The 20,695-nt window shown below is 36.0% G+C and overlaps 1 pseudogene; it reads right to left on the bottom strand.

Annotated features, from left to right (window-relative positions):
- The window catches only part of LOC149203229 (hypothetical protein At1g04090-like), a 52,491-nt pseudogene extending 43,010 nt beyond the window's left edge, over nucleotides 1-9,481 (bottom strand).
- Between the last annotated feature and the right edge of the window lie 11,214 nt (nucleotides 9,482-20,695).

The raw sequence follows: 20,695 nt of genomic DNA, 5'->3' as shown, positions 1-20,695 counted from the left end.
GGTGCTCCAAAAGCTTTTTTAGTGGGAAGGCCGTGATCCAAATTGGATCCATGAAAATTATCAGAGTTCTATGACTATTATCAAATCATGACAGACTTCAAAAGCTTGTGAACAAAGAGCTATCAGGAAGGACCTCTGGACAATGGCAGTTTGTAGCCAGCAAGGAATGATGAGGACCTCAGTCAAAGCGCACTGACCGAGGCCCATGGAGACGCGCAAGACGCAAACTAGCAGTTAGGAACTCCGGATCAGAAAACGGATGTCGTTTCTGATGTGGCTAGGCAAAACCCCTCGAGAAGGAATAGCCTCGAGTGTTCGGTCACAAGGAAGGCTAAAAACCATGGGAAAAGTGATAAAATGATAGGTGGGTCCCGCACTTCAAAACCGATGGAATATCGGAGGTGTTTTGGGCAGTAAGCAGAATTGTCAGGAGGCCCAGCGATGCCATACAATGAATGCTGCGTGTCTGGTGGATGAGAGAGAAAACCACCTCTCATCGCAGGCTAACGTTTGAGCAAGTCAACCGCACGATAAGAGCGAACATCATAGGATCTGGGGACTCGAGATCTAACAACAGAGATTGCACCCAATGAATGATCGGATTTGGAGGGAGAATTAAGCTGCGACATATCAAAGTCTGAAGTCTGATTTGACTGCTGAGTTGGCAGATGAATCATTACACAAAGTAACCGAAATACCGAACCGTTTGAGGAAAAGCTGGCGTAGTTCATGAAAGGACAAGTGGCCACTTCCCTGTGAAACGTTATACAGTGGCGAAGACGTAGAGGCAGGGAACTCCAAGCAAACAGCAACAGGTGATCCGAAGAAGTGGAAGAGGAAGTGAATAGTCAAAGGGACGAATTCACTTTAAGCAACGCATAAACAGAGAATAGAACAAGAGAGAGAGAGAGAACGAAACAGAGGAGGAGACAATGAGCCAGAGAAATTGAATAGAAAGTGAAGCAGAGAACAGAGAGCCGAGCTGACCTACGGAGCTAAGGCAGCATCGAGCAGACAGAAGGCTTGAGAGGTTCAAGTAATCCCTATGAGGATATCTGTCAGAAACTGAGTACCAAATTAGACTCATCTCATTCAGGCCAGTTGAGGTCAATACTTGGTAAGGAAGAGCCTATGCACTCTAGTGGCTTGGGGAATCCAAGAACCACCCTACCAAGCATCACCTATTTCAGGAGACTGAAATTGAGCTCCTCATTGTAAGAACTATGTTTAAAGACACAATAAAAAGAAGGCCACCACTGAAAGCTGGACCGGAGACGTAGCCCAGGAGGATTGGGTGAACTCCTTATTAATTTGTTGTGTTCTTGTATTTGCTTACTATGTTCTCTTACTGTTTTCCATTTTCCAGTGTGTGTATTTTGCAATCTGATCGATCTGTTACCTAAGATAACATAGACACACACCATCACATGAGTCTGTAATACCTTTATTCATTAATTAATTAACTGAGATCACTCACGAGTGATTTTCAGATCAACAAATAGGATGCCAAAGCATATCCTATAACTAATATATCAAAACAAACAAAAAAGTAAGTATGTAGAATAAACATAAACAAAAATGTGCCATCAAAACAAATGTATTCTAGACACACAAGAACAGAACTTACTGCAACCAACAATAATCGTGGGTTGACGGGTAGGTGTTGGAGCATACAGGAGGGGGAAATAACATGGAAGACAACTTTCAAATGAATAGTTGAATGGTGGATAAAAATAAAATCCATCAGACATGAGAGCACATATTAACGCATGGAAAAATCAAAAGACCATCAGAGTGACACCTTCCAAGGAGAATTCACTCATTGAGGTGAAATTAGAAAGACCTAATAGATACAACTGTGAGGGAGATAAAGCTTCATTGATAACTGCACTGGATTCTAGTTATGAACTACCTTGCAGATCTGTGATAGATTCACTTAGCGCTATGTCATCAATCTTTGCTTCAGCATCATTGTCAACTCCAACTTCAATATGGACTGATGTTGATGGAGTGGATCCTCTTAGCATAATGACTTCTTTGGACATGGACATTACTTGGGATGTACTAGATTCTGATAATGCATATATAAAATGTTAGAAAGAAACCAAGTGGCTAAAACATGGGTAACTAATCACAAAATCATGTTTGAGCCCCAAGTTTGGCCAGCCTTGAGATCTTACTATTTCACACAGTTCATTCATTTAGGAAGAGTATAGAAGTAGCTACTATAAACACCTAGTGTTGTAAGGTCCATAGTCAGGTTTAGTAGGAGAATGGGATATACATGTAATAGTTATACATGCATATCTCATAACAATGTTTGTTATGACATATAACTACTCACAGATTTTGAACCATAGCTAATTCACAGACCATATTATCAATCAGATGATCTAAGATATATAGATTGTTATTAGTCTCTTAATTCTTATATTCTTAGATGATCTAAGAGACACCTACAATCATAAGAATATAGAAACCAAGAGGTGTTTCTTCCCTTCAAAAAAACTCAATTAAACTTCATAATAAAGCATTCAAGAAACTAAGGAAGATAGCCATTTAAAACTATGACCATAATGTATTAATGGTAGACCCCTATTTGCAAGCAAGATGTGAAGGCACTTCATTAATATTAACCAAATCATAGTTATCTTTAATGGGACAGTGTGCCCTTAGTATCATCCATATTGTTTGCAACATATTGTAATAGAACACTAAGAAAGGAAAGGAAAACAAGAAGAAGGAACAAAAACCCTGTGAGTTGGGTTTGGGTTTTTCAACTGAATTTATGAAGAACACCTGGTTTTAATAAGGGATAAAAATGGAAAAGACACCTGGGATTACTTTCGCAAAGCCGAAGGGTAACCCTATAAAATGGCATAGAAGTCATACCTGCCAAGTAACAATCATTTCATTAAAGATTTTTACTACTGTATGCACATGTATGCCATGAAAAAAATAATGGGGATGAGTTAATACTTACCTCCATAAATCATTTTCCAGTAGAAAACCCTATTGGAATCCTGTGCACAAGCAGAGGAAGCTTAACGTAATTCTATAAGCATCAAATACTAAAAATTAATTAAATAAAATGAAAATGAAACTTTGAGCTAGAAGATATAGGTCTAGAGGACCTAGGAAAGGAGAGGAAATCTCTGTAAGAATGACTTGTTGACTGTCAAAACCTAGTGACCTCAATACTGTAAAAGACTCATTCATACTAAGATGCACAGGCAAAACCAAAATTGTAAACATACAAAATCAAAATCAAAACCAATAAATCTTACACTGTCACTAAAATTAAAATCTAAAATGTAATTTTTTAATATAATTGTTTTCTCTTAACTACTAACTAATTATTAATCCTATGGTCTCAAAAATTTTAATTATCTAACATCTCATCCAATAGTCCAGACCCATACACAGTAGCAGCTAAGGGAGTTGTTTTCGACATAATTACAAAATATTATAACGAGAAACAAATAATTACATGCTTTCATCATGTTATTGTTACTATTAAGTATGGAAACCAAAGAACAAAAAAATCATTGAGATTTTAATAATTTTTATTGTTACTTGTAAGTATCAGAACCAAAGAACAAAACATCGTTGAGATTTTAACAATTGTTAGTTGAAATCTAATTCTCCGTCGTATAGAAAATTTTAAAATTATAGTTTTGTTAATTTAAATTTAAATGAGATATTTATATTGTTTTTCTCCTATTTTACAAAGAATTTCTTTAATAATATTATTATTGTTATTTCTACTTTTTAACAAATAACTTTTTATAATTTTTTATATAATTGTAGCATTTTAATTGAACTTTTATTTCTTATAGTTTATATTTTTTTTTAATCATGTTAAGGATAATTTCTCTACTAATAATTAATAATTTCCCTAATCACATAAATTTCCTTCAATGAATAATAATTTCTTTACTTTGTCCCAGAAATGATACACACTTATGTGGATTTATTTATTTATCACTATAGTTATTAGTTATATAATAATATATAAATTTTGATCTATTTTTATATATATAAAATATATTCATATAATAATTTAAAGCTTTATATAATCATAATTTAAATTTATATATAATAATATATAAATTTCAATATATTTATAAAATTAAATTATAAATATTAAAATGATATATATATATATAGATAGATATATTAATGAACCTCACATGGAATTTTATCAATTAATTTTTTATTGTTAATTATTTTTTTCATTTCAAGGTTGTGGAATTCAAACACCAATTTGAACTATACCAGCATAGATACATCTTAACCTTGAATCTATTAAGGGTTGACAGGGATCAAATCTATTTAGATGCAAACCTCTTTTAAAGTGAAAATATATTTGATCTCTCTTGGTGCTTGAAATATCTAGGTTTAAGATGGATCTAGGTTGGTTTTTATATACACATACCATATCTACATTAGATACATCTCTCTCACTCTCTCTTCCTTTCTCTCTCTCTCTTCCTCTCTCCCCATCTCTCTTTCTCTACCCTCCAACTTTGTTACTATCTCCCTCCCTCTATCCTTCTCTCTCAAACCCTCTCTCCCCCTCCTCCATCTCTATGTATGTCTCTCTCTTCTTCTTCTTTCTCCCTCACTCTCACCTCTCCTCTCTGTTTTCCCTCCTATCCTCTCTCCCTCTCTCTCCATATCTACCTTGTCACTTTGTCTCTCTCTACCTCTATCTCCTTATATCTTTGTTCTTCCCTCCCTCTCTCTTCCCCTCCAATTCCATCTCTCTCCCTCCCTCTCTCCTCTCCCTCCCTTCCTCTCTCTCTTCATTCACCTCCCTCTCTCCCCCCTACCCATCACTCTCTCCCACATAATTACACCTCCTTCTCTCTCTCCCCTACCCACACTCTCTCTCTTTTCCCCTCTCTCCTTCCCCTCCCTTCCTCTCTCTCTTAATTCACCTCCCTCTCTCTCTACCCTACCCATCGCTCTCTCCCTCTTAATTACACCTCCCTCTCTCTCTCTCCCCTACCCATCACTCTCTCTCTCTTTTCCCTCTAGATATGTTACTATCTCCCTCCCACCCCCTCTCTCTCCTTTTCGCTCTCTCTCTCTCCCTCCATCCATATGATGGAGAATTTTCACTCTATGTAATCAATGCTATATGTAATGTCCTAAAGTATTTTACATTTTTATTTTTTTTTATTGTAAAATGAGTTATGGTTTTTCCACATGTGGTATTGATAAGCCACGATATTATCTTATGGTATTATAACAAAACCTATTTACAAGTTAATAATATCCATGGTAAAGTGGGGGTGGATATCCATGGTTAAGAAACTTGTTATATTGTAATTTTATTGTAAGTATTAATGTTTTATGTGCTTAGGAAAGAATCTAACAATCAATTTGTTTGTTGATCACTATTAGTTTAGCATTGACTAATGAAAAATATAATGTTTAACTTTGAAAAATAAATATTTATTTTTCAACTTAAGGTGGATGAGGATCTGTTCACTTTTTTATATCTTTTTAATTAATGACCTAGATTGATTCTCAAGGGAATATGCTCAATATAAATGCTTATCATTTATTGTAGTGTGTTACATAGTTTTTTAGGTTGCAGTGAATTTTAATAAATTTAAAAAATTATATTTCTGCCATGTGGCTCCCTGCCCACCAATTTCCTAGGGATTTGAGATTATTCCAAATCTAATAATTTCATATTCTAATTACATGGGGAAATTAGTATATAAGTAAATTTTATTTAGAAAAATGGTCCATTTTATAATAAGATGTGTAATTCCTTTTTTCTTAAGTTAAATTAGATTAGTGGCTAGCTGCCCACCAATTTCCTAGGGATTTGAGATGATTCCAATTCTAACAAGTTCATATTCTAATTAGATGGGGAAATTAATATATAAGAAAATTTTATCTAGAAAAATGGTTCATTTTAAAATAAGATGTATAAGTCATTTTTTTTCTCAAGTTAAAGTTGACCCATAATCTTTTTATACATATTAATCAAGTAAATGTGTGCATTGGTAAGGCATTGTTGCAATAGCTTTTTTTGTTATATTTATGAAGTCTTCGACTATATCAACCACATAAATATTTTTAATTTGGTTGTACTAGATATAATATTTGTGGATAACGGCTTACACATTTTATGCCATAATTTATTGAAATGGTTGCAATATTCATGCGTGAATTTTAGATATTTTTGTACATATTTTATGCCAATTTATGGAAATGGTTGCAATATTCATGCATGAATTTTAGATATTTGTGTACATATTTTATGCCATAATTTATGGAAATGGTTGCAATATTCATGCATGTTATATAGCAAAATGACCTCCTCATTAGCTCATAGGGGAAAGACATGATGGTTGAAGCAATGACCAAGTTCACAAGCCTTGTTTCCACACTAACGCTGCCTATACAATGACAACATGCTTTATAAAGCTTCTCTGTAAGCCTAAGGGAGCGTTAGTGACCCCACTAACTCTACTTGTTAGTTCGGGGACAGCGTTAGTGAACCCTAATGAGGATCTAAAGGTCAAAGGAGCGAATTGACTAACAAATATCCCTACATTCTCTCCTAAATCTACTCAGAAAAGCAAGGAAACATCAAAGTTCGACATATTTGAGGGATTTCTAATCCTTATGAAGAAGGAAAATGGGAAAGAGTTGAAAACAATGGCAACATCATTGCTTTTACGTAAGGAAACTCATGGAGAAACTTGGCAACCCTAACCTCAAATGCTACATAAGCAGAGCTAGGGCTATTTTGATAGAGGTTAGATCATTTGAAAGGATAGCTTACTTGATTTTCGAGCATAGTCTCATATCTAAGCATAAGAAGTTGGTAAGAAGGGAGAGAGAGAGAAGCTGGAGGGGTAAGGGAAGGCTGTTGCAACTGATGGTTGTAATCACTCTTTCGACATTAATATAGAATTGCAGTTGTACTGTCTACTCCGTGGTATTGGTACTTGTTGAAGCCCCAAAAATCAGGTCTACAACAAGGGGGATACCCACCCGGTCTGGACCTTGGTTAGCAGCTCCTTTTCCATTTGGTGTAGTGGGTCTGACTGGTGATATGGGACCAGTTTCCCAATTTATGTGTGTGTGTGTTGAGAATTGATATTTCCTTTCTAATAACTTCTAAGTAAAATGATTTTTATTCTAATATAATTTAACGATGTCCAATTGTATTCTAATAAACAGAAATATCTAATTCTAAAACTACCCCGGGATTTGATCTTTCAATTATGCGATCTAAAATAGTTTCTATAGCAATTGGTAATAAAGATCATTCAATCGCTATAAGAAAAGAATTCTATAAAGATGAACTGTTTCGTACAAAAATTTAGCTGAACAGTTGTGAAAAACATATCGCATAATAAGTCACTCATATATTAAGCATAAATAAATAGCTATCACCGTACAAAAGTGCCAAATGATAACTCAAGCATTTAAGCATTCATACATAAATAACTGAACATGAATATCACCATAACACATAAGCAGAATTTGTTAAGAGATAAAAGTACCATTTATAACGAGTCCTACTCATGAGTTCCAACAATAATGATTTATCTCTTCTTAATCCAACATCCAATAAGAGTACAAAAGTGCAACATCAATAGTAGATATTAAACGCGGATATCAATAAATCATGTTTCATTCATTCATCAAAACCTCCTCGGAGGGTGAAAAAGTGCATGTTCTAAAGACAAGTTTTTGATAAATTTCAGGACACTTCTCTAAATGCATGAGAAGGGTTTAAATACTAATAGCTAAATCTAAAAATAATTTATTACAAAAATGTAGGATACGGTTTAAATAAACGTCCTCATTTTAGGCAAAAATAAAGTAAAACTAAAACTAAAACTGAATATAAAACTAAACTAATAACTAACTATCTATGTATCTATTCCTTCTAGTTGCAAGCATTCAACATTTTCTTGAGGAGAGTTGGCTAGCCAACTTCCGACTTTAGCTGTCCTACGAAAACGGAATCGATAAGAGATGGCACCATCTTCTCGGCAGAATTAATGATACATTTGAGATTCATGCACTGGCTATGTGGTTTTACCAAATATGTCTAGTAAGAACCCAATTCAACTTAGTTAACCTTGTGATGGACTTTGCTTTTTCTTGAGCCTTCTCTTTCCAGCTTGTTTGTAGATGTTGTACATTAGGTAGATATCTTGGAGTGGTCTCTGATATTAGATTTTCCCTGTGCAAATTTTTATTGATGCAGTCAATGAAATTATTTGCTCTTGTGGCTGCTTCTTCTGCCAATTGTTTTGCTTTCTTGATCTGTGCATCCCACTTGTTAAAGATCATTTCTTTGTGGGTTTCACTGATTATGGGTGCGCCTACCTTTTTTCCTTCTTCTGATTCCTTCCAAGCCAAATATTTAGTAACTCTTTTATCAATTAAATCACAATCATGTCACAAGTCCACGACTTGATTAGTAATCCTATCGCTCATTTCGCAATAAGAGCTCCATTGTGATATTCTTTGGCACAATGTTTCTTGCTGCTGTAGTAGTTGTTCATTTAAGGAAATGGATTCTGTGACGAATTCTGTAATCTTAGGATCATCCTTGTACATCTCTTGCATAGCCTGTAACTGTTTTTTCTTTAGCCAAACTATTCTGGTATCCTAGCTGCATCTGTTGAAAGTCCTGCTGTAGTTTTTCAAGTTGTTTCTGTGCTTCACTGTTGGCACTAGCTTGTTGTAGTTGTTGCTGCAAAACTTGTATTTGATCTTATTTTTCTTTCAGTATTTGTTGTACCTCAGATGCTTTATCAATGGTCGTGGAAGCATATGCTCCTGCGATCTAAGATAATTTAGTGAGATTTTTAGTAGGGTCAGTGGTGGTATCTTACCGAAGGATGTCTAATTGCTCTGCATCATGAGAGAGCATGCTTTCCAATTTCCTATTCTTTCTTTGTATTCTCACTACTGCCTTATGTTGCGGACTATAAAATACATCAAGAGGAGAAATTTCCTCTATTTTGAGTATAAGTTCAAAAGATGGGGTAATGGGAAAATGTTCCATTTCTAGGATATTGCTGATTGTCTCTGTGACTATATCATTCACTGTCTGTACATTACTTCCAGGTGTATTTGTGCTTTTTCCTTCAATATTGATTAGGTCATTGAATGTCTCCCATTCTTTATCCAGCTCAGTTCTAATTGGTGGTGGTTGGACGACGAGAGGGGGAAGATTTACTTGTGGAGAGGTCAAAACCTGTTGTTCTGGGTGCTCCTTAGACTGGGTTGTATCTCTTACTGACCCTTCGCTTTTATCATGGTCACTTTCAGACTTCTTGGAGTGTTCTGATGTTTCTTTCCCGGAATTAGATTTGGACCTGTTTGTGCTTGAACTTCCACTGAGACTGATACTGGGAGTTGGTTCCGTTACGGGTTCCAAGCATAATTTACCCAAAGGGGTATTAGCTAACCTTCTTTCTCTGTACATTTTGAACTCTTGAAATTATGCTGGAGGAAATCGCATTTGGGCTGAATGCATAACTTCTTTAATTTTACTTTTCTATTGAAACATATCATCAAAAAGATCATATTCTTTAGAACACACTTTTATTTTGACTGCAGTAGTGAAATTCTTAACGATATCAGTAGGGTCGAACGGTCTTCCTGGAAATTTGAACAATCTTAAACATAACATGTTGTTTACTTCTTTGAAGGCATGGCCTAAATCGAAAAGCAAAAAGGCCCGACGGGCCACAGGAAATTGTGGCCAAATGGCCTTTTTCTTGTCCTTCAAATCTTTACTCATACCTCCATCTCTACAAGTCTGATAAGCAATCTCCCATGCCAGTAGTTTATCAGGAACATATAGAGGTAGGAAATGAGGGGAAGCGACACTTTTGAATACCCTGACATATGTGAAAATTTCTTCTTCGAACCATCTCGCGACAGGGAGCATATCAACCTCTGCTTCGGGAGAAAATCTTGGAGGGTCTTTATCATACAACATTATGTACAGAGGTAGCATGATTCCATGACAAATCATGGAGAAATACGTAATGAAGTTGGAATCCCATAATTCTTTGTGACCAATATGAATGGGTAAGGGGTCTTGAGTAGTCCATTTCCAACCCATTAGAGGAAACTTGGAAATATAACAGATTGCATCCATCACATAAGCAGATAAGTAGAAAGGGGGATAAATCATCTGAGCAATAGTTCTTTTGGATCGGTAATTCAAAATGGTTGTGGCTAAATTGTCGAACAATATATTAGCCCAACCACAATAGTAGCATTAGTGGCAGGTTCCAATAATGGCAGCCATTCAGATGAAAATTTGTTAACATCTGGCTTTCCAAAAAGTCTACAGAGCATAGCAGTAGCAAAGAAATATGAGGCGGTGAGAGAACTAGTACTATACCATGCTTATCCTTTTTTAATGGTTCGTCCCTTCTTGACCAATCCTTGGTGCATTCTGCCAAATATTCATTTTCTTTAGTGAACTTCTCCATGAATTGTTTGTTATAAGTCGCATGTGGCTCTGGTAGATGATACATGAGCCTCAAATCTTCTGGAGTGAACAAGCCAATGAGTCCTTGACCCTGAGTCTTAAATTATCTATTCATGATATTAGCACTATCCACTACCCATTTGACCATGTCCGTGTATGGAAGAATTTTGGGCCTCGCCGCTATCCGGTGCAAGAAAGAACATGCTAGTTCTGTAATAGATGCTTCAGATGACCCGTGTGAGCCAGTAGTAGCTGTAACCTCCATTAGCCTAGGATTTTCTTCCTTGAGTAAACTACACATGCCTTCCCAAGTAGTAATACCAGCATCTTTGTTACAGGTGGTGTCTGTGTATAAGGGCATCATCTCTTTATCTTCAAAACTTGGAGCTTTACCCTTCTTTCTCATAATATTCTGAGCACTGCTATGTACACTTCTTTGCTTTTTGCTCCTACAATTTAAAAATGAGTCAAGAATAATGATAAGAAAAATGTGACGGGAAAGCTTTAAATGCCGAAAACATATAAAATATATCACCTTACGTGAAATGGCTCCTCGATCAGATCAAAACCATATTTCATTAATGATTGCCAGCTAACTCATTAATTAACATTAACGCACATAACTGGGCATCATTTTATGGAAAAAGCTTTCTCGAACAACGAGTCCTGCAGATCTACGATAAGGTGATTTTGCGATTTTCTTCGCAATATCGTAGATCGCAAATTCGTTGCGTGTGGCAATTATCCATTACAATTTATTTTCTACGAAATGCGATTTGCAAGATTTGCCATCGCATATCGGCGGTTTGAGGCATTTAAGCTTAAGTGATATTTGAGGCATGCGATGCGATTAGGTCTTTTGATGGGTGATCTTGCATCGCAATTTTGCAATCTTAGGATTCCACTTGTAGGAAGGAATCCTTTACCTTTTTGCAATGCAACGCGTTTTATTAAGGGAACGGCTTTGTTCAAACTTATCACAAAACTCAAGTGTTTTTGGGATTTTCGGGTATTCTCCTAGGTTTTATGATAGTAAGATTTATTCAAAAAGGAAATACAAGTCCTAATTTATTTTTTAAATTTTATGGATAAAAGTCCCCACTTATTTAGTATTAGAAATAAAACTAAATAAGAAGGGGGGTTGTTGCTGGCCACAACAATTGGTGATTCACTTTGAAGAACCAGTTATATCTGTTTTTCTTTTGAATTTTCTAAACTTCCAAAACAGAAAATTTTTCAGAAAATCAAACTTTAATATAGAAAGATAAATTACACCATGCTTTCAGTCGCCAATGATAGTTTGTTTCTTCTATGTCAACTTTGTTTATTTACTTCCTAGAGCTAGTCATTGTATCTACATCAGTCACTACATAGTTTATAAAGATAAAAACAAAGGCTTCTCTGTAAATTAGTTTTAAATATGCTCATTTTTCATAGGTAGAGCCTCTGCTGCTAATAGCCGTTTATAGCCTCAACAGGGTTACCTATTACCCAGCAATGATCCTGTATCCTACTTAGAGAAATATATGATTTTCAAAGGGAAATCCATATTCACACTTATTGCTTTTTATTTTCTTTTAATCCTTAAAGAACAATGCCTTGGTTTGGTAGCCAAATTATGACAGTGCCACTCACTTGATTTATAACTTTACTGAACAAGCTAGCTCGTGATGAGACCCATTATCTTTTGATTGTAACAATCTTGAGTCATTGCCTTGTTGTGGTATGCAGTTTTGGCAAAGTCAGCAAGCTATAATATCTATGATCATGATAAGTCAGCTCGTGATGAGACCTCTTATTCTTTAAGTTAAAGTGTATCTCTGGATTATTCCTTGAAGCTCGTAATTCCCTAGCTGGGGAGGAAGTCATTGTTTCCTTAATAATAGCTCTGGACGACAATGGTAGAGTTTTTGGAAAGAGATTTTCTACAAAGAATCTTCGTCTTTGTTATTGATACCTTTCATTTTACTGATATAAAACAAATTCCGACTAAAGGTCGCTTTTTTATCAAAATTTACAAAGTTGAAATTAGTATCATTTTGAAGCTTATAGCCCTTTGACTGTATCTTTCAATAATAATGTTCAATTTTCTAAATCAGTTCTATTTATACAAGTGAAAAGAAAAATCTAAGATAAATACTTGTTTTTTCTCACGAATTCCAAACGTAACCATTTACAACTAGTTTTATTGTTAAAATAAAGGAAAAACTAATCTAAAAAATAGAAGAATGATATCCTATGGAAAGTATTTTTTGAGGATCTGTCCGTTAACAAGTAAAGATTCTCTTTTTCTTGTTAAATCCTGTAACATAAAGGTAGATGGACCTACGATTTCTGCAGTTTTGAAAGGGCCAAGCCACATTCATTGAAACTTCGTATGTTTTCCCTTTTCCTCGTGAGCCTTATCCCATTTTAAAACTAGATCCCCTATCTGAAAGTATTTTCTGGACATCATGTTTGAGTCAAAATAAGCTTTTACTAATTCTTGGTGATGCGCATGAGTTATTTCAGCCTGTTCTCTTTGCTCTTCTAGCTTAAGGATTTGCAGCTGCCTTAGTTGTAAGGAAGAAGTTGGTGTTTCGTCGATAAATTGAACTAAGGCCAAAAAGGGAATCGCTAGATGAGTTGGAAGAACCACTTCTTTCCCATAAACCAAATTAAAGGGAGAAGTGCCAATGGAGGCTTTCTGCGTTATTCAGTCTGCCCATAGAGCATATATTAAGGATTTGTGCTAATTCTTATGATTCTGGTCAATGCTTCGCTTAATGATTCTGATTAAGTTTTTATTCATTGATTCAGCTAATCCATTCCCATGTGGATAATAATTGGCAAAGTATTTAAGTTTTGAACCTCTTTTGAGTGCAAATTCAGTCATAACGATGCCAGAAAAATATGATGCATTATCAAACATTAAAGCAGAGGATAAACCAAACCTGGTGATTATGAATTGATTTATGAAATCAATGATGTGTTTGGCATTGGCTGTCTTGAGAGGAACTATTTCTACCCATTTAGTAAAATAATCTGTAGCTGTAAGGATATACCTATGCTATTTAGAAGAGTGAGGAATGATCTCACCTATTATATCCAATCCCCATTGATCAAAAGGCTGCTCAATGTTGACTGGATGAAAAGGTAATGATGGCTTCTTTTGTCTCCCAATAGCAGTTTGACAAACTTGACATTTCCTCACATAGCTATGTGCGTCTTTGAATAGTGTAGGCCAATAATATCCTGCACATAGGATTTTATGGGTTGTAGCATCTCCAACATAATCTCCACCTACTGGTCCATCATGGAGTTCCTGCAACACTTTTTCAGCTTCAGCTTTCTCAAGACATTGAAGGAGAATAGAAGCATAATTTATCCTAAAAAGTACATCATTTACAAGTTGATATTGTTTAGCCTTCAACCTTAGGGCTCTTTTCTTTGTATAATCTAAGTTTGAAGGAGAATATCCATTCTTTAGATAAAATATGATATTAGCGTATAATCATTCAATATCGTTTAGGCTTACCTCATACATTTGTGCTTCTAAAGATAGTATTTCGGAAATAAGCGATGCTCCAGCCAGCATTTTACAAAAACCTTGACCTTTTATAATATTTACTGGTTTAATCTCGACGTCATATTCTTGTAAGGCGGTAACCCAATTTGCTTTCTTTTCCACCCACATCTTTTTGTACTAAAAGATTTCTTACCGCTGGAAATGGTACTATGATTTTTGTATGGGTTTTAAGCAAGAAGGGTCTGAAATGTTTGATCGCTTTGAAGACGGCGTAAGCTTGCTTCTTGACGTCAGAATAATTTAATTCAGCCCCTTATAGATTTGAACTGAAAAAGGCAATTGGGGCTTCTGCCTTGTCTTGATTTGCTTGAGTGAGTATCGCAGCACATGATCTATCAAAGGCAAATGTATATAAAATGAAAGGGTTGGAAAAATTTGGAGTTGCTAAAGATGGGGCATTAACAATCGGTTGTTTAATCAGATTGAATGCTTCATATTTGTCTTGGCCCCATCTAAAGATTGCATTCTTTTTAATCATTGCTTGTAAGGGAGATACGATTCTTGAAAAGTCGGGAACAAATCTCTTTATAAAATTAATTTGGCCAATGAAGGATTGCATAGCTTTCTTGTTGTGAGGTAAGGGTATTTTGGAAATCTCCTTGATTCTATCGGGATCAATATGGATCCCAGATTTTGACACTATAAATCCAAGAAGTTTTCCTTCACTTAATGCAAAAAAGGACTTTTTCGGGTTAAGTGAAGTTATGTACCTTTGGCAATGTTGGAATATCTGTTTCAAATCTCTGAGATGATTACCTCGTTTTTTGGAATATACAGTTATATCATCCAATTAGATTACTACTGATTTGTTTACTAATCCCTTAAATGCGATGTCCATGGCTCTTTGAAATGTGGCACTAGCGCTGATCATACCGAAAGGCATCTTTTGATATGCATAAGTGCCCCATTTGGTTTTAAATGTATTCTTTAATTGATCATCAGGGTGGACCAAAAATTGGTTGTAGCCAGAGAAACCATCCAAAAATGACATTAATTTGATCTTACAATTGCTTGTAATATTTGCTCCATGGGAGGCAAAGGAAAATTATCCTTTTGGCAGGCTTTGTTAAGATTTCGAAAGTCAATGCAAATTGTAATATCTCCGTTTTTCTTTCTAACAGGAACCATATTGGAAACCCATTTAGAATGTCGAATGGGAAAAATGGTTTTGGCTTTCAATAACTTATTTAGCTCAGATTTGATCTGGTTTTGTAGGTTAGGATGGATCTTTCTCAGCTTTTGCTGGACAGGTTTTTCATCATCTATCATTGGGATCATATGTTGAATGATAGAAGTGTCGTAAGTCTTAAGTTCATCATAGTTCCAGGCAAAGAAACTTTTGTATTGTTTCAAGAGACGAACGTATGCTAATCTTTCTTCAGGGGCTAGGCCAAGACCTAGATTGATATTCTGCGGCTTGGTATCAGTTACTAGATTTAGTAATTCATAGTTCAGAGTTAAAGTTTGAAGTTTTGAATTGGTAGATATTTTAAATCGATCTTTCAAATCGTATAAGTCTTCCAATTTGACTACTGATTTTGGCATAACATTATTAGTGCTATCTTGTTGCAATTGTTTGTCATGTTGGTCTTCATCTATAATCTGATTATTGTAAGATCCCTCTGATGTGAGGAAGCTTACAATATCAGGATCATCATTGAAAATTCTCCAATTTGTAATGTTATCAGGAATCGAGGGTCTAAAAATTAATTCAATTGAGAATCTATCAGGGCTAAAGTCTTCTGAGGGAATAAGCTTGGAAGCTACGTTTGCCAAGAGGTCATCACTAGCATTTTGGAGTTTGGGAATTGATGAAATATTGAATGCTATAAAATGTTCAGTCAGATCTTGTACTAAAGATTGATAATGCTTCAAAAGACCTGAGAGACAATGTATAGTATTTCGTACCTGTCTGATTACAATCTCGGAATCTCCAAAAACTTGTAGATACTTGATATCTAGTCCGATTGCTTTGTATAATCCTTGGATTAAAGCCTCATATTCTGCAGTATTATTGGTACAATCGAACTCGAGTCTGCAAGTTAACATAATTTTGTTTCCCTCTAGACTAATTAATACGCATCCTGCTCCTGCTCCTTTGTTAGACTTTGAACCGTCAAAAATAACTTCCAAAATAAAGATTTATTTACAAGACTATCTATGAAATTAACACATTTAGAACTATCTATTTGAGAAAAAATTTCCACTTGAGATAAAACAAAATTTTCTAAGATGAAGTATGAGCATTAAAATTTCCTAAGAAAGAATCAACAGAATAGTTGCGAATTATATTGTTGTTGTATGCCACAGGTTCATTTTCTCCTTCCAATTCTATTTCTATGTATTTTTGATGTCTTTCTCGCTCAACCTTTATTTGATTTGGTTTGCCATTGTAAGGGAGCCACATATGCGACCAATCTATTGAAAAATATCCATGAATCTTTTTAGACCAATCCCTGCTAAGAATTAAGCCATAGAATTCTAGAATGTCTGCAACTAAAATATCGATAACTTGACATACCTTTGGATTAGATGAAAGCCTTATGGTAACTTGATTTAGTTCTCCGATTACTTCAACCTGCGACCGGTCCAGCTGAACTATACGTACTGCAAATTTTTGGGGTTGAATGTTCAACTTTGCACATATTGATTTAGGTAAGATATTGGATGAAGCTCCTGAATCAACTAAACAATTATGTAAATTTATATTGAAAATTTCATAAGTAAGAAGAAATGGCGGAGTATGAAATCTTGACCTTCCTTGAATTAGAGCGATGTTGTTAGGATCAACTTTACTAGTCATAGTATTTGGAGGTCTTCCCATATTGTGGGAAGCTTGCGAGATTACAGCGGCTGGTAGAGGTGCAACTGGTATTGCATGCAATTCTTTCAAAAGGAGCTTTTGTTGATGTTTTAACTTGCTCAATTCATAAAAAGTGATGTTAGCCCTAATCTTCTCCATGTCTTCTATGATATTATACTACATCTCATCCGAAACAATTAATGTTTTAGATGGAGTTGGTGAATCTGTTTGGACTGGGCTTGTTTGAGTCACTTTGGGCGACATTTTCTTAGCTGCAACTTTATCCTTAGTCATTGCGCTTGCGCTCTTTGGCTTAGGAGTAGGTTGAGGAGGATCGAGTTGATTTCTACTTCTAGTACTGACCAGTAATGCCTCTTGATCCTCTTCGTCTGGGAGGATAAAATCCCACATACCTTGTAATTCTACGATTTCTTCTTCATCAGTAGGCTCCTCGTTAACAATTTCCTCTTCTTCCTTTTTTGATTCAGCATTAGTAATAGCATTGGGAGGCTTTGAATCAGTTGAAGGATTTCTTCTATAACGCTTGTAAGGCTTTTTAGAAGAAGTTTCTGCTACTTGTTCTTTATGTCAACCATTTCGTTAGACATGGTTTTCAAAACTTTTTGTAGTCCCTCTAAATCAAATGGGTCTTTGGGCTGTTTTTTCTTTGGATCTTCTTTGAAAGTAACCTTCTTAGATTTACGTTCATCAACGACATTTTTCTTTTCTAAAGCTATGATGCATTTCTCTACTGCTATTGCTTCCTTCATATTTTCAGCTAAAGTTGTTTTGTTAGCTCTATCAACAAAGATTGCTATGTTTGATGGTAAAGCAGATATGTACCATTCACTTTGGACTTCTTCGCTAGGTTTGGAAGTGGTAGGAATTTTGTTCAACATTTTATTGAAACGTGAGTTAAAATCTTTGATAGGTTCCTTTGACTCAGCCCTAAGGTTAGATAGGTCATTGATTAGTGTCGCAGTGGTCCTGTCATCACTGAACTTAGTCAAAAATTGTTCTTGGAAAATATCACAACTAGTAATAGACCCAGATGGTAATAAATACCATGATTCGGCTGCTCCTTGCAAAGTGTAAGGAAAGAGCCGAACGAAAACGTCTTCATTAGTAACCCCATTGAGATTTATGGATAACATTAAGTTGCTTATGTGTTCTTCTACTATCATGCCTGCTTCAAGATTAAACTTAAGCAGCCATTTTTCAGGATGGTGTTACAGGGAAAAGTGTCTATGCAGAACTACTAATCCCACTAAGGCTGGTAGCTACCTTAGAAACGAACAAAGTAAAACTATTTTCATTTTCCTTTATGAAAGATAGATGAGAGAAGAATAAAGGAGACCAACCTCTGTCTTGTGCTTGGTTCCTTACTCGATTCCTCTCTCTTCTGATAGTTCTTTGCTACTTGCTTTCTTGTATACGCAGCATCACAAAGTACCTATAGAATCAAAGCAGCATAACACTATACGAGAACATGGATCTATTATCATAAACAATCTAGGATCAGATGTAAATTGACGATACAAATGCATAAAACATAAATCACACAAGAGTATGGAGGAAAACTTGAATAGCTTTATTGATAATCAAGAAAGAGCCAAGAGAGTTACAACCAATCGTTCTGACCCAGCATCATCCTCTTAGCAAGTGAGCCCTTCTTCACCTCATGAAAAGCTTAGATCACCCAACACTATGATGTTGCCTCAAGAAACCAACAACAATTCCTTACAAGATGCAAAATTCTGGCCTCTGGATCTCTGGGATGAGGGATACATATATAGATGTCTGCAAGGAAGATGAGCCAGCTTGTGATTTGATTAGTGTCTTCCCTCTGATAGTTCTTGATTCCACTTGGAGATTGATGATCTCTTACTCATCCCTGGTCGAATTCAGAGAGGCAAGTGTCACAGGAGAAGTTTCTGGAAGATTCCATGCTTTTCCACCTCGCGGATTGACACTGCCATTTGTCCCTTCTCGCCCATCGCACCCCATAGAAGGGATTTTTGAAATACAACGCACCTACTGTGTGTATTTAGGTGAGATGCAATGCACTTTGCCTATGGAGCAGGTGAAATGGTCCAGTTTTGACCAGTTCTAAGCAGTTTTTCAAGGAGAACTTCTGGGAGAAGCCGTAATCAGTTGACCTTGTTCTTTTAGGGGTTGGAACAACACTTTTAGGGACTTAGGAGCCCTTAGTTTATGGACATTTATGCTTGGGGTTGCAGTGCCCAAAAATGTCTATAATAGTTGCCCCCTAAAGCATGAGGTCATTAATCTTTTTTGATGTCGGGTGAAATGCTTTATCATGAGGATCCAAAGTTCTTTCAAGCTAGAAGGAGACCTGTAATAAGATACAATACAATAAATTATCTTCATAATACTTTCATGATCTAGCTGAGGCAGGCATTCCCATGCTCAGCTTTATAAATTCATTTTCATGTACATAGGATAGAGAATCGTCTGAGTGTAGACTGATGATTCTGGTAGAGCCATCATCCCTTAGATTGGACGATTATCTGTGCAGCAATGATGTACATTTGATGTCTTTATTTTCCTGAATATATATCGTAGCCCGAATGGATGAAACTAGATCCGGGGTCTTCAATCTCGTTCGATCTTGACTCAAAGTACAAGTCAATCTATGTGAGAGATGTTCTGGAGTCGAACATGGAAAGACATCGCCTGATTACCAGCGAATGATGTAAGCTGTTAACAAGCACGAGAGGAATCACCGATAATGATAATGATCCTCAAGGTACGGCAGTACAATTCACTTGGTGTGAATAAGGGACTTGGCGTCGAACACCACGCAAAATCTTTCGGTCGAAGGCCATTGATGTGAACCTGTTGCCGGAAGTGAGAAACTTGCCATTGAGGCATGCAAGCTTCGAAGTACTGAAAGGGTTGTTCCTAGATCAACTTCTTGGATAATGAGCTGATGTCGACAAGAAGAGATCCGTCATAGGAGGGCCTTAATGAATCCCACATCAATGACGTGGAATGGAGCAAACGATTTTAATGGAGGTGAAAACGATCTGGTGATATAAGGTTCAGGGTGGCAGTCATGAAAGAATGGAGCGTAAATGTATTGCAGCGGGTGAGACACAGGTGAATTTTCTGAGTGACTTCCCTTGAACATATTGGCGACACTGACATGATGGATTGGTAGCATTAACCCCAAATGTGGATGGTGTGATGTGACCATGGTGATGTGACCAGTGAATGAAACAACCCAACCCGACTTGGATGCGGAGTGAAAGTGTCATGTTCAAGAGCGACTTGATACCAACAAAGTTTCTTCAAGTTTTCTTCCCAATTTTTCCCCAGTCATTGCTGACCAGTACCTCTTTATTTTTGTCAAGCTTGAGGAGGATAACATATGCTTGTTCTATAATTTTCCCTTCAAGCAAACCCATCGCTATGTTTTAACGAGCCTAGCGATAGTGAAACTCGTTCTTGTCTGTTATGGACAAGTTTGTCACTATTAGGTTTTAACGAGTTTAACGACAAAGATAACTCGGTCCTTTTCAATTTTAGAGGGTCTGAAAAGGGACGTAAAGGAAACTCCAAAGATCCTTTTTCGTCATCTAATCCCTTAGGTTCGAAAAAGTATAAAACAATACATAAGGGATGAATTTTCAGTACTTTTAACGAGCCGAACAAAACAAGCGCTCGATCTTTTTGTGTAATAATCCTTCGGTTCCAAAAAGATTAAAATCTAGAGGAGGGATAGCACTTCCGGTCACTTTAATGAGTTGGAGAGGCCAATGGCTCAGCAAACTTTTCATATTTTATGAGTCAGTTGAAA

Source organism: Pinus tabuliformis, chromosome 2_1, assembly GCF_031772625.1.
Source record: "Pinus tabuliformis cultivar Carrire ecotype Pingquan chromosome 2_1, CPIR1, whole genome shotgun sequence".
NCBI classification, from domain to species: Eukaryota; Viridiplantae; Streptophyta; class Pinopsida; order Pinales; family Pinaceae; genus Pinus; species Pinus tabuliformis.
The sequence above is the reverse complement of the archived record's forward strand: the minus strand, read 5'-3'. Positions and strand labels throughout refer to the sequence as shown.